We start from the raw sequence: 14,168 nt of genomic DNA on the forward strand, positions 1-14,168 counted from the left end.
TCCCGTGCAACTCTGCTAGCCACCATAGCCTATGCCATAGCTCTGCAAATGGCATCGTGCTCGGCGTTTTGCGCGGCTGACTTGCCCGCGTAAATTTTGCTTCCTCCGTGCACACATGCTTGGTGAGGTGAACGGTGGTCGGTACGAACAGTTTGAAGTTTAATCGACTGAAAATTGCTCAAGAAAAGTCGGCGGAATTGCATTTTTATTGTTTCTGTGCATCGCGAGTGACTGGCGGCAGCCACACGGCATCGTCTCCGGTTTGGTGAACTTGTGAGAAGGTGAGCAATTTGTTATCAGATTTTGAAAGCGGTTTTTTGTTTCTATAGTAATCCTGTGTCTCGTCGCATGTTATGTTCACGGTAACATCAGCACAACGTGCATGCGCTTTCTGTCTCTATTTGAAGTAACATTGGTCGATCAGTGTAAACTTTTGGATTCAATTAAGCACAGGCTGTCCATGTTGGTAGTGCGTGTCGAATGTGCTTTGAGATCATTCTGCGCTCGAGATGGTCTTCTGATAATTTATTTATTACCAGGTATAGTCGAGATTTGGAACCGTTCATCCACTGCAACAGTGCTGAAAAGCTGTTTTGTGTTCATGCTGTCGCGACGCCGGACGATGGGCCCGAGTCGAGGGTAGCGAAGACCAGCGAGGCGTCGAGGAACCTCGGAGGCGAGGAGCTCTCGTAGGCGAATTAGAATTTATTTACATCTTTACAGATGGAGATTTCAGAGAATTCTGCCTCCTACGAGGCGGAAACACCGGGTTTTAAGCCTTGTAATGTCCCTAGGTCCCTAGACAGGGAATTTGTTGTCGTTGGGCACGCACCAATCGAAGAGCACAAATTGCCATTCTTTTCACACGGCACCATAAAGGCCCGCCCCCGAATTCCTGCACGTAAGCCACAGCACGTGAGCACACACACCACCAGCCTTCCGCAGGCAACCGCTGTTTCTCACGCTGCGAACTTGGAAGATCGTGTTCTCGGCGGGTCCGCTCGTACTCCTGTAGGCTTGCTTCTCGGCGATGTGTACGTTTCTCCAAACAGCGGGTTTCGGTAAACCGACCCCGGCGCGAAGCCAGCGTTGCTTGTGTTATGCCCACGCCGTTGCACCTGGGCGAGGTCGCCGTTCTCGGGTAGCCTTGTATATCTTCTGCTTCATGCGGACACTCGAAACGATGCGAACTTGAGCTCCTATTACGGCCACGCTCTACGGCAACCCTCGTCGACGAGTGCTTGTTTCCAGGCCATGGTTGCTATCCGCCTTTATGCGCTCCACGGTATACTTGTCATCGATGAGACGCACCGGCGCCTTCGTAGGCAGTTGAGACATTACAATGCATCTGCTGTCCTTAAACTTTTCGGTAATCATTCGCGTGGTTCCTTTGGATCTGGACAACCGGCTACTGTTGCTAGGGACGCCTCGCAGCAGAGCCCTTGGGGACGCCCAGTGGGTCAGCTGTTTGTCCAGGGGCAAAGTTACCTAAGGTACAATTCCAGACTTTTTTTTTCCTGTCCATCAATCTCATATTCCTTGCAAAAATTACAGTATGTAATTAGGCACTAAAAAAATTTGTAACTTATACACATTTCAGGACAGTTGAGAGAAATGAAATTAAAATTGGTTTTTGAGGAAAGGAAATGAGGCAGTAACTGTGTCTCGGTGGGCTCCTGAACCTAAGGGAAGGAATAAACGAGGGAGTCTAGAGAAAAATGCACATGCAGCATCAGTATTCTCTCTGTAGACTTTTCGAGACCTGGATTCATTCCTTCCAGGACAGTGCCAAGCAGTAGGTGAACTGCACACAAATTTATTTTCCTCTGGTGCAAAGTAAAGAGTGAAAATGTTCTAAGACAAGTCTCTAGTCTGTTTCATTCTCATTGCATTTGCTCAAAGCATAATATGAAATGCTGTATTTCTTATACCCTGGTTTCCTTTACTTTGAGCAGTAGGTATTGACAATGAACATCAAGGCAACTCCACTCTCATTGCTTATTGCTGCTTTTAGGTTCCCTCCATGATTTTCTGTTTGCTCAGTCCTGGCCTTAACATATTTTCTTCTGCTGCTTAGCTTCGAACTATTGGCTAGGTTACATGGTTCTACTACTTCTATGTTCACTGTGAGGTTTGAGAGCTTGTTGCTTTGTTCTTTTTTTATAAGCATCTTTGTCTTCTCGAGGCTGATTGGCAGTCCGGAACAGAGACCACATGCATTGTTTATGTTAAGATGATGACATGATAGCCTAACACATCGTATCGTTGCCATTCGAGCCCCCTGTGTACTTGCTTTGTTGCACTGGGAGCAAAAAAGTTTAGTGGAAGTCGCAATGAGGCGCACTTTTGTTTAGACTAGTGCAAAGGTTTACTGTTGCTTCGCAGTATAGTGCTCCCACCTGTTGCGCACGAGCATTTAGATGGCTGTTAAATACTACTATCAAGGATTTAGCCATTGTAATGTCGCAGGTCTGTTGTGTAGGATTTCAGATCATTGTCTTGCACTGTCCCCGAAGCCTGTTGTGTGCCAGTTACGCCACTATGCTGTTGTATTTCTGTCCAGTGTAAAAAATATTTTCTGTGATTATGCTACACGCACAGGTTCATGGGGAAGTAAATATTTTGTGTCGCTTCAACCGGGTAATGCTTCAGAATGAACACATGCAAAAACCCATGCTGTTAAAAGCCTTGGCTTGTGTAACCCAAGTGTGAGGAGAATACTATTATGGCAGGGATTCTTGCATTGCAACCTTTTAAATTCCTTTTTTGTAAAAAGAATGACGTGAGGTTTCATGAGTTACAGCTCTCTTTCATTGCTTGCTCAGAGAAAGCGTTTATTGTAAGTAAGCAGCAGTCGCTTTTTTCTATTGTTCAAGCAGCAGCATCAGCATGCCTCATTATTTTTGTCTTGAATGACTGAAGGTGCTTCCAGAGCATTGCCTTCTTTTTTTATTGTTGTTTATTCAGCATGCAATATTGTGTCTATAGATTGCTCTTTAGCATTATTTTGCGTTCTCCCAAGCAAATTTTAGGCGACCAAATTCAGAAGCACCTTGTATTGGCCTTACATGCTCGCTATTAATGCAGAAGTAATTATATGCCACACTAAACACCAAATCTACATCCTTCAGAGTGGGTCTAGAAGCTTGTCTCCAGACTCTTGCCTTCAAGGAGTTCTTACAGGTTTCACATATCTGCTTGGTGTTGGAAGTGACAGCCTTTTCTACTTTGAAGCGAGGTATACATTTAGAAAGGGTTCATATATACGAGGGGGCACCCAAAAGAAACCGGAATAATTTTTTGAATCGGCACAGCTTCTGTTTTACCGCGTTTTGCCGCTAGGAGTGTATAGAACGAACATTTCAGAGTCAGTAAGCCGAGTGCCGTCGCTGAAGGAGGTCAGGCTAGTTTAGGCAGAGTTTTAGAGTGACGACTGTTTTGTCTGAGCGTCGTTTTTTTCATGGCTGATTTTCATGAACAGCGTGCGCCGGTGAAATTCTGATTTTTTTCTACAAAAGTGGAACGGAAACTCTTGAAATATTCAGAAAGACGTTCAAGGACGATGCTATGGGGACAACTCAAGTGTTCCTGAATTAAATCCTGAATCAAAGCAACAGTCACGCCAATGCAAAACTTCAAATTCACCTCGCCTCAAGAAATCTCGCCAGGTGAAATCAAACCTCAAAACAATGCTGATTTGTTTTTTCGACGTGAGAAGAGTCGTCCATTCAGAATTTTTTCCGCAGGGTCAGACAGTTAACCAGGCTTTCTGCTTGTATGTTTTGAAAAGATTGGGCAACAGTGTTCGGTGGAAGCGGCCTGATTTGTGGCAGACGGGTGACTGGTTTTCCCACCACGGCAATGCCCCTGATCACACAGCCCTGTCTGTACGACAAATTCGGACCAAAATGGCATGACCTCTGTTCCTCAACCCTCATACTCACCCGACCTTGCCACGTGCTACTTTCTTTGTTTCGTAGAATGAAAAGACAGGTGAATGGAAAGCGTTTCGCTGATGTTGCTGAGGTGAAGAAAAAAACGACGGAAGGACTGTCAAGCACCACAAAAGATGAATTTAAACAATGTTTTGAAAAATGGAATGAAAGATTCGACAAACGTATCATTGTAAGTGGAGAGTACTTTGAAGGATATTGAAGGTCTGTGCTGAAAATGTGAAAAAATAAGTTCAAACAAAAATAAGTCCGGTTTCTTTTGGGTACCCCCTCGTATGTATTAGGTAGATCTCTTAACCAGAAACAGGAATCAGGCTAGCTGCATACTCAAGCTGAAATCACACAGCTGAAATATTTTTTCTTGTTCATAGGCGCTGTTTGCATTTCATTCCAGCCTGATTGTGCACTACTGCCATAGCAGGTACCCTATCTAAACGAGACACTATCTTGTGGCAAATCATGCGCATATGTTTTAGACACGTGTATGAAGAAATGTGCAGCTACAAACATTGCATACTTGGTTATTCATAATGCTTTTTTTTCTCATGTGCATAGAACAATGTTCAGCTACATTGCTTGCTTTGTTGTTACTACTTCTATTTTTCCGCTAATATTAAACTACATATTAATCTCAGAGACCCGATGTTCGACTGAATGATCCTTCTGTGTCCCACTAGGAAGGCAAAAGCATCACGCCTAGGGCTCATTCACCGCCCTTCATCCCTGTTTTGGTTTCAGTCGGTCAGTTATGCTATTAATGAATGTAATCACTTTATAGCACAAGTATATATTAAAATATATTTTAGGCTAAATGAGGTTAACAAGTTATCCACTGTGCACAATGGTCTGGTTGGTCTTGTACATCTTTACTTGGGTGTTAATGTTTCTTTTGTGGTTGCTGTCTAAATAACTTTGCCTGCCTATTGTATCCTATGTCCTTTTATGTTTTTTTATGCCTGTCTTCCTTCCTACTGGCTCTCTCCCTTTTCAGTCATTCCTTTTTCCTTTAAACTGGCGATTGGCCACAAGCCTGCTGTGGGAATGGCAGCTAACACTAGGCCCCTTTTTTTTCATTGAACCTGCACTGCTAATATTAACACTAATAGTACTGTATCAGTATTTATGTGATACTGCATTTTTTGTTATGCATAAATAGTTGGCTAAGCCAATGGTAGCAGTGTTGAATATCACAATATATCATGCATATATCTTGCATGCAATATCAGTATCAGTTTATTCACTTTGGATGAAGGTTATTCAAACAGAGTGATAAAAGCATCTGGGCCCTTAGCAAGCTGCTAGTTCGGGCCCATGCAATAAGTGTGCAAAATAGTGTGCCCAGGCGTCAGCATAAGAAAAAAAAGTGTACATTTTATATGAATAGAAGATGTTACACAAAACTATATCAGTATATTCACTATTATGCTACCCTCTATTTCTTTCAGCTCGGCCGTTTGGCTGTAGATATTTTGTGCTGCTTTCCTAGTCTAGTCCACTCAAACTAAAACTTTGCTTTCTGTGTTGCAGGTAGAATCTGCAATGAATGCCGCACTGTGTCTTGTAAGCAGGAGGCGGTGTTAATGGAGCCATGAACTTTTCTTGCGGATGACTGGTGTTGGCTTTATTATGCACTGAACCTCAAGTGTGAAGAGGAAAATGTCGTGTTGGATTTCTGCAGAGGTGAGACATCATGGTGAATCTACCAGTGCGAAAGACGAGACAAGAGACAAGACAGTCGCTGAGTCGCGGCCATAGTTTATTGAAGTGAATAGGGAATACATGAAGAAGCCAAGCAACACCACAAACCACACAATTACAGATAAGCATACATGACAACATGAGTCAATGCCCCTGAACATTCCCCTGATCGAGATAGTCCAGCTCATTGCGTGTTAGTGCGATAGACAACACACTTGCACATTAGTCACCGAGTCGTAAGGTGTGTCTAGCCTCAATAATCTACCATTTAATCTTCTCTGAATTTACTGCCAAAATGTGTGCTGCCAAAAGGAAAGGGTAGCAGCCTTCAAATCCCTTGCAATATACAGAAAAGTTAGAACCCCTACCCTCTTGTGCTCCTGTAATCTTACATTGATACACCTTCCAGTTTGACCTATATAGACCCGACCACAAGATAGAGTGTCTGATACCATGTTCATTTTACAAGGTACATATACATTTCACACCACATGTGTACTTTTCTCTAGCCACATTCACAGAATTATTCTTAACAATTTTACATATTTTAAACAACTTATTAGGGGCCAAGAAAATCGCTTTTCCATCATACCTTCTGGCCGCATTTTTCAATTTGTACGACAATCTATGTGCGTACGGTAACACAACCGGTCTTTTGGCATCTCGCTGGATGGCCCCGGCCTGATTGCGCCGGTCGCCGTGGAAAGCTTTCGGCTTCTTTAACAATTTATTGTATGCTCTTGCAATAACATGGTTAGGAAATCCTGCGTTCATTAACCTAAAATGTGCTCTTGGAAACTAGTCGTCATGCTAAGAAAGCATGACTTCATCAATTCTGAGCCCAGGCTTGACAGTCCAATGCTACCTTTCACTAGCTTGTAATAGCCAACCTGTGTCCAAGTAGCAGCTTAACACTCCTGGGTAAATATCACCAGCACACATGGTGTGTGCAGATCAAGGTAAGGTCCAGAAACCGCAGCTCTTTTTGTGGCGACATTTGCTCCAAGGTAAACCTAAGAATATGTTCACATCCCAAATTATCAGAACCTTTGTAAAAGACCACAAAATCATCAACATAGCAAAAGATTTTTTCCCCCAGTCCATGCAAGTCCTTGACAATCATTCTATACACCCTACTTAAAATATCTCTTAGCACAAAGCCCATCTTCGAACCACTACATATACCAGATTTTTGAACACATACCACACTGCAGTACTCTACAGCCATGCTCTTAAAATAAATGCTATTCACTAGCATGCTCTTCAGATAAATTTCAGAAAAGGGTTCTTGCAAAATTTTGTCTGGTTATTTATTTGCAAAAGCATTTGTCTACTTCGCATCTTGAAGATCCGTTTCTTGTACTCAATTCGCAGTGTGGTTGAGTATCTGAAGAATGGCAATCCAGCAGATTGTCTGGTGGTTAGTGTCGATGTAGAACTATTTTATTCCATCCCGTATGAGGACCTTATGAAAAGCTTGTGAATGTGTATATCGGAGCACAATGATGAGCTTGTGTTTAGGAACAGGTGCGTAATAGTCTTTTTTTGGACTTACCTCCTTTTATTTGAAGAGCATGTTTCTGGAGTATGGCTGTGCGGCACATGTTCAAAAGTCTAGTATATGTATCGATTGAATGCCTCTGTGCTAAGTAATATTCTCTTAAGCAGGGTGGATGGAGTGATTGCCAAGAACTTGCATGGGCTGGGGGAAAATCTTTCACTGCGTCTGATTTTCTGGTCTTTTACAAAAGGTTGCGATAGTGTGGGACCTGTGCATATTGCCAAGTTGTTTAAGGAGCAAGGCCTTTCTTTAACTTAGCATTTCCTTAGAGGAAATGTCCCATCAAAAAGAGCTGCGGTCTCTGGGCTTCACCTTGATGTTCTGCACATGCCATGTATGCTGCCGATATTCACCCAGGAGGGTCAAGCAGCTACTTGACTATTGGCCGAATCATTCTAAGCTAGTGAAAGATAGCATTGCGTCATCTAGGCTAGGCTCGGTATTGATGAAGTGATGCTTTCACAGCATGACAAGTGGTCTCCATGAGCAGATTTTAAGGCTTATGAAAGCATTATTCCCCAACCATGCAGGAGTGTGTGATAAATTGTTAAAGCTGAGCATATAAGATTGATCAAGTTGGTCAGACATGCTAAAGGTAAGAATGGCATAGCATCATGTAACGAGGACAGCAGGAGAGCACACACGCATTAGTGCCAACCTTGGAGCAGATACAGAATCCAAGAGCGTGTGCTTGACATTCAGCGTTGGCAGTCAAGGGTCGGGCTCATTCAATCTTGAATGTTCAAATCAGTGTTTTCTCATTTCCTTGACTGTCAGTGCTGATTGTCAAGCTCGTGCTCTTGGATTCTGTACACACTCCAAGGTTGGCACTTGTGCGTGTGCTTGTTGTCCTGCTGTCCTTATTACTTGATGCTGCGCCATTCTTCCCTTTAGCATGTTAAAGCTAAAACCCCTTCACAGGGATTGGCAGGATACGACCGGGGCCAGCCATCGAGATACCAAAAGATCGACTGTGTTACTGTACATACGTAGATTGTCGCACAATTTGAAAAATGTGGTCACAAGGTATGACGCAGAAATGGTGCTCTTGGCCCCTAATAAGTTCTCTACAAACTGTAAAATTGTTAAGAATAATTTTGTGAATTTGGTCCTGGAAAAGCATATGTGCCTTGTAAAATGTATGGGGTGCATGGGATACTGTTATCTTGGGGTTGGGTTTATGTTGGTCAAACTCGAAAGTGTGTGAATGTAAGACTACGGGAGCACAAGAGATATTTGGATATTGGTAGGGGTTCTAACTTATCTGTACATCGCAAGGAATGTGAAGGCTGCTAGCCATTCCTTTTGGCAACACTCATTTTGGCGATACATTCGGAGCAGATTAACCGGAAAATTATCGAGGCTAGACACATCTTATGACTCGGTGACAAATCTGTGAGTGTGCTGTCCATCGTGTTAATATGCAACGAGTTGGACTATCTAGATGAGAGGAAAGTTAAGAGCGATCTTTTACTCATGTTGTGGTATAGCATATCTGTAACTGTGTGGTTTGTGGTGTTATTTGGCTTTTCTATGTACTCCCTGTTTACTTCAATAAACTTCAGTTGCGAGTCAGCGCCTGCTTTGTCTCCTTTCTTGTCATTGTCTCGTGCTGGTATGTTCACGTACTCGCAGAGTAGATTCACTGAATTGTATACTTGCAGAGGCTTGTGAAGAAAAACCAGAGGAATTTTCTTTCCTTTGTCTGGAATGGAAGTTAAATTTTTTTTTGCGTAGCTAGATGGTTGCAGCATGAAATTCCATTCTGGAAGGGTAAACCCACTAAATTGTACATTTTGTGCGCAAGGGTACTGATGCTTGCATGAAACTGAAAACATTCGCCCAGGCTATCTGGCTAGCTTCCTTCTTCCTTGTGCCCAGATTTTTTTAAACAATACTTTGTCAGATTTATTTTGACCAGAATTTCTAACATGTTAATTACACCACATTTTGTGATCATATACAACAAAATTAAAACATGATGATCACTGGTGTATGGTTTAGTCTGGGGTAGAATGATGAGAAGTACCTAGTATATAGTAAAATTTAATATTACTAGTCTAACATAAACAAAATTGCTCTTTTTTTAGTGGAAAATTTTGCTACCAGGGAGTCGGAGCGGCATGGCATGATGAAGACTTGGACAGTGTGCATTCCAAAGTACCTGTATTCATGTCGGCACGAGAACTTGCGCACAGTGCTTCAAACAGTTGGTGAGTACCTTGGTGCTGTGCTTCTGCTTAGATAGGTAAATATTTGATTTTAAATGTGCCTGAACAGCCAATTGGCCTAAACGAGTGCACATTAAGTCAATACAAACACCATGACGTGAATAGACATAATACAGAAAAATGGTCACAAATACGATGATAATAATAGTAAAGAAAAACAAGCATAATGAGTAAACAATGAAAACAGCAAATTAGGCAAATATTTCTGTGTCATAAAAAGTTGAATTGTGTTATTTGCAAATGAGTCATTGGTGAAATGGCATGCATGTCAGGATAAAATCTATCATAGCATTTGGTGGTTTTTCCCTGAGGCACACGAAATCGCAGTGACATCAATAACGGCTCACAGTCAATAGAGCCGAGCACAACTTTATGTAGAAAATCCATGTCATAAAGGGTAGACATACCAAGGTCTGCTGCGGGTTCAATCCCGGCCCCGGCGGCTGGAATTTCTTTGGAGGAGAAATTCTTGAGGCCCGTGTACAGTGCGATGTCAGTGCACGTTAAAAAACCCCAGGTGGTCGAAATTTCCGGAGCCCTTCACTACGGCGTCTCCCATAGCCTCAGTCGCTTTGGGACGTTAAACCCCATAAACAAAACAAAACAAAAACAAACCAAGGTCTGCTAGAAGAAAGTCGTAGTCTTAGAAACGACAGCGCTCAATATATCTATCACAAAGGATGCATACAATCTTCTGCTGAACATTTTCGATTTCATCGCCAGAGGTAACAGAAGTACTATTCTAAGCTACTGATGCAAACTCAAGACGTGGCATCACGAGAGCACAGTAGCCAAATTATGTTTTTAATCTGAATAAGAGTGTGTATCTGAAAATTTGAGCAAAAATTGAGTAGCATTTAGATATTCTTGCACGAAATACCACTGTTAAAATTGGTTATAAATGATATGTCTCCCATGTACGCTTGTCTGCTGAATATAGTAAGCATGGCTTGCGACCTGAGTGCCTCCGATGTATGAAAAAAATGGCCAGGTTACTGCATGACGCGTGGAGCAACCCAGTGTAGCACATTCAGGCTTCATGGAGTGGAGAATGAAGGCAGTAATAACTTTAAGAATAGAAAACACAGGACCAGGAAGCTGACAGAACACACTGACACTCGGTGCATGAAGGGCATTATGGAGTTGCCTGTCGTGTTGTGCAAGATGGAGGTCGCACAGACAGATGTTAAACATGAGTCGATGCAGATACCTTCTGTCATTACGTAGTACTCACTGCAGAACTCAACAAAAAAGAAGCAAAGGTAACAGCTGAGCATGGCCAGACTCTTGTGCTTTCCTCCGCAAGCAATCTGGAAGCGCAACTCTTCAAAGTCTTTTATGCTTTCGCTCGACATATACATCATCACTGCATGCGTCGAGGAAAAGTACATACCATTAATGTCAAATGACATAGCACTTACAGGACTCAGTAACAGCTTACTTAGGTGTTCTGATGCATCTACAGGGCACCTTATGAGAGATTCTTAGGCTTCAGAGCACTCAATCTACAGGGCGCCTCATGAGAAATTCTTAGGCTTCAGAACACTCAGCCCTTGCAGAAATTGTTTCAAAGTTTGTTGCCACATGGACCTCTTCGTAATAATGACCCTAAAAGCGAGCCTTCCTTTAGTGTCACAAAAAAAGGCCTAGGACATGGGTCTTTTTTGCTCCTTCATTAGAACCAAAATGTTTGCGAGCGAGATCTTTCACAGATATGGAATGATTTCACGAAATGTCAAAGAGAAGCCTGAAGCTGTGCGAAGCAATACCAGCAACAGCCCTGCCGTGGTGACTCAGTGGTTATGGCGCTCGGCTGCTGACCCGAAAGGCGCGGGTTCGATCCCGGCCGCGGCGGCCAAGTTTCGATGGAGGAGAAATTCTAGGGGCCCGTGTGCTGTGCGATGTCAGTGCACGTTAAAAAACCCCAGGTGGTCGAAATTTCCGGAGCCCTTCAACACGGCGTCCCTCATAGGCTGAGTTGCTTTGGGACGTTAAACCCTAATAACCAAACCAAGCGATACCAGTTACAAACACATCAGAGCTGTTGAAGAAGCTGAAAGATTCATGCCTTCATCCTTTTTCTACATCAGACACATGACTACACTTTGTCTTTCTGGGCCATCATTTTGAAAAGGTTAACATGGCAGCGGCCTTCGGTTAAATTTCTGCAAGGAGCCCTTTGTGGAAACTTAAGCATCTGTTCCTCGTGAGGCGCACTGCAGAGATATTTGAATACCTTAGTGAGCTGCAACCAGCACCTGTGGCTGCATTTTCACTGACATCATAGATTAGTACATTTTCGTGCAGATGCTGAGATAATGGAAACTATGACTGAAAGCATAACGTTTCGGGGAAGTATGCTTCCTGATTGCTTGTGGGAAAGTGCTGTGTAACCACCAATCCAATGGGTACAAGCTTTCTCCTCACCTGGTGCTCGTCTTCTTTAGGGTGAAATGCCTGCCAAATGGTTCATTGCCCCACCTTGAGATGAAGAAAATACCTTGTGCCATGGTGCTCTTTGTCCTCAGATTCCCTCGCGCCATCAAAAATCACAATCATCATCATGCTTGTGGACAAGTGTCTGGCCTTTTTCAGATGTTACCAATGTTCCTTGCTCACTAAGTTGTGCATTGAGTACTATGTAATGAAAGGCATCTGCATTGAATTGTATTTGGCACCCATCCTTAACTACTTTCTATTTGCACAAAATTGTAGACAACCATAAAGACTCATGCACACAGTGGTGTCCGAGTAAGCACATTTTGTCTGCTTCTTCCTGGCCCTGTGGTTTTTGCTGTTTACTGTTATGAGAAATGAATTTTAGGCAATGAATCATATTGGTTTGGTTCTCAGTAAATGGCTTTTACAAGCTTCTACGAAAGCCGATTGTTCAATAGCGGATGGTTCAAATGTATTTGTGAAATTTATAATAGGTGTTGTGTGGCTACTAAGTGAGGATTTTTTATCTTTTCAGATGGATCCGACAGCAATGTTTAGAGGTACAATGTGTGCAATTTGTCATGAAAATAAAACGTATGTACTTGTACTCAACCAAACACTTGCCACTCTTTCATTCTAAGTTGCATTCTTTGTACGTGTGCAATACATAAAATGCATGAAAGTCTTGTACATAATACTTATTTCCTCGGCCTCTGGACTGCTATATCTGCAGTGAACGTTCTGGGCAGAAGCTATACACAGATGCATGTGCATGTACTACTGAAAGTATTATCGAGAGCAAAAATAACAGACCCCTGCCAGCGCGTGCCGATCTGTGCCAGACTGCATGCAAGCGCCGCTTGACGAAGCACTCCAGATGCTGAGACGAGCGCAGTGGCACGCAATGCGTAGCGCCCCTCGAGATGGGCGCATGCCACTGCGCTGGTCTCAGCATCTGGAGCGCTTTGTCAGGCGGTGCTCGCATGCAGTTTGGCGCGGATCGGCACGCGCTGGCAGGGGTCTATTATTTTTGCTCTCGATAGTACATAATTACAATGCAGATTATTTCCGTTCTAGATCAGATGACTTCCAAGTGAACGGAGGAAGTATGCATACACATTACGGGACCTTTAATAAGAACACAACAGAAGCATTCGTTGCAAAGAAACGATTTCATTCTCGTTCATAGCATAGCGTAACTTTCCGTTACCAAGAATGTGACAACCGTCGGACGGAGTCGCTGTATTCATGTTGCGGAAAACCCTCCGGCTACGCATTACCAGCGGGTTTCTCTGTACTGAGGAGCATTTTTTTTTACAGTGTACTAAGCCCTTCTTTTTACCGCGGGACCTCGATCCACACTCCCCAAGCATTCTTAGGAACTGCGAATTATCGTCCTGCGCGGCCCAGGTTTTTTTTTTATAAAATTGCATTAAACGTCTAGGCTCTCGCCTCTTTTTGTTTTTTCTACTGACCACAAGAAGTATGAGGAGCCAGCCAACGCATGGAGTGCTTTTCAGCCAGTCGCGTGGCGGCTTGCAACTCAGCCATCGGCGGAGTGATACGTAGTAATAGGCGGAGTGACCTGCGAAAGCAAAGAGTCCACGCGTATTTCTACTTCCGTGGGCCCAATTTGCGGCTACATTGTCTGCGGTTGAAACTGTTCATTCACGGAAACCTAAAAAGACAATGAAAGCTACAGCGAAGCCGCCACGCGACTGGCCGAAAAGCACTCCCCGCATTTGTTGTCTCCTTATACTCTCTCAGGTCAGTTCATAATTTAAAAAAAGGTGGGAGTCGTTTCATCCGATTTAAAAAGAAAATCGGCCGCGCAGGAGAATAAGTCGAAGTTTTAAGAATGCTTGGAGCGTGTAGATCGAGTTCCGGCGCTAAAAGACCAGCTCAGAATACTCATAAGTGCATGTTTAAGGTGGGGGTCGTACTTCGACAGGGTGAATGCTCCAGTTTAGACTATGCTCGTGCCAGCAACCTACGCGTTGTTCTTTTTCAAACAGTACAATGTAGGCTTCATTCTAAAGCTTATTTTGCACTCTGGCAATTGATGCGCACCCCTATAATGTAGTTGCACTATCAAATGCACAAGATTGGTATTGCAGAGGAGGAATTCGGTAGTTTCATTGATGTCACCTCCTTCAGATAACTTTTCTTAAGAAGCTATCTCCTTTACGATACTTTCGTTCGGCTTGAATACAGAACAGATGATTATCTAGTATCACACGGTCTCATAATAATGTGCATTCATTGAATTGCATTTGATCGACGGCC

General features: G+C 43.2%; 1 protein-coding gene and 1 long non-coding RNA gene across 2 annotated transcripts in view; one reads left to right on the plus strand and one right to left on the minus strand.

The window, feature by feature from the left end:
* Positions 1-14,168, minus strand: part of LOC149357260 (uncharacterized) — a 56,213-nt gene that overhangs the window by 22,058 nt on the left and 19,987 nt on the right. The window lies entirely within an intron of this gene.
* Positions 212-12,499, plus strand: LOC149357261 (uncharacterized). Its single transcript, XR_016289896.1, has 4 exons — positions 212-281; positions 5,481-5,633; positions 9,303-9,425; positions 12,418-12,499. It is a non-coding gene; the product is annotated as an uncharacterized LOC149357261 (long non-coding RNA).

Source organism: Amblyomma mixtum, chromosome 3, assembly GCF_055824585.1.
Source record: "Amblyomma mixtum isolate Tamu chromosome 3, ASM5582458v1, whole genome shotgun sequence".
Lineage (NCBI taxonomy): Eukaryota > Metazoa > Arthropoda > Arachnida > Ixodida > Ixodidae > Amblyomma > Amblyomma mixtum.